The sequence below is a fragment of the Ipomoea triloba genome, chromosome 12 (genome assembly GCF_003576645.1).
Source record: "Ipomoea triloba cultivar NCNSP0323 chromosome 12, ASM357664v1".
Lineage (NCBI taxonomy): Eukaryota > Viridiplantae > Streptophyta > Magnoliopsida > Solanales > Convolvulaceae > Ipomoea > Ipomoea triloba.
In genome coordinates this window covers 2,024,858-2,025,650 of record NC_044927.1, presented here as the reverse complement: position 1 = coordinate 2,025,650, position 793 = coordinate 2,024,858, and positions in this window count along the sequence as shown.

Here is a 793-nt window from a genome sequence, read left to right as displayed (position 1 = left end):
TTTTTTTTTTTTTTTTTTTTTTTTTTTTTTTTTTTTTTTTTTTTTTTTTTTTTTTGGTTTCACTTTTGACAACGCTGTCCGTGGCCATTGCTCAACCACTCCATGGCTCCATTACCAGAAACCAAACACCTAGAAAAGTAGAAAACTATAGATCTATGTTTGACTTTTCATTTTTATTTTTTTTATAACTCAAATTTTTTGGCACTATATCCTAGCTAAACATCATCGACCTTCTCCTAAATTCATACAATAAATCAAGTTAATATAATTTCGAGACTTTAACACCAAATTATATACTTATGCGTAAAAAGAGCCAACCCAAACTTTCAATGCTCGTGACAAGAATCAAACACTATTCTACTAGTGAAAACAAGTTTTAAATAAAATTTCTACTTCTTTAAAAAAAAATTATAATCCTTTAAACCTATATGTGGAAAAAGTTTGTGCCCACAGCAACGTACTCCAAAATTGCCACTCCGTGACAGTTTGTACTGCCAAAGAAACATGATGGCAATCTAACCTTACCACTGCCACTACAAAACTCTTATATGGGTTGTCACGGGATGTACAAGAGACAAAAGTCCTTTCTGTCAAGAAAATGAAGGGCAACAAAGAAAAAAACTATGATATTTTATAATGTGGTTAATTTTGTAAAGTTGTAGGTTATAAAGGTATATCTCATGCTTCACAGAGTATACTTTCTTTTAATGTACTTCTAACAAAGTATAAATATAAAATTTTACAAAGTACATTGATATTGATCTTGTGGTCTAGTGTCTTGAAGTAACTCTTC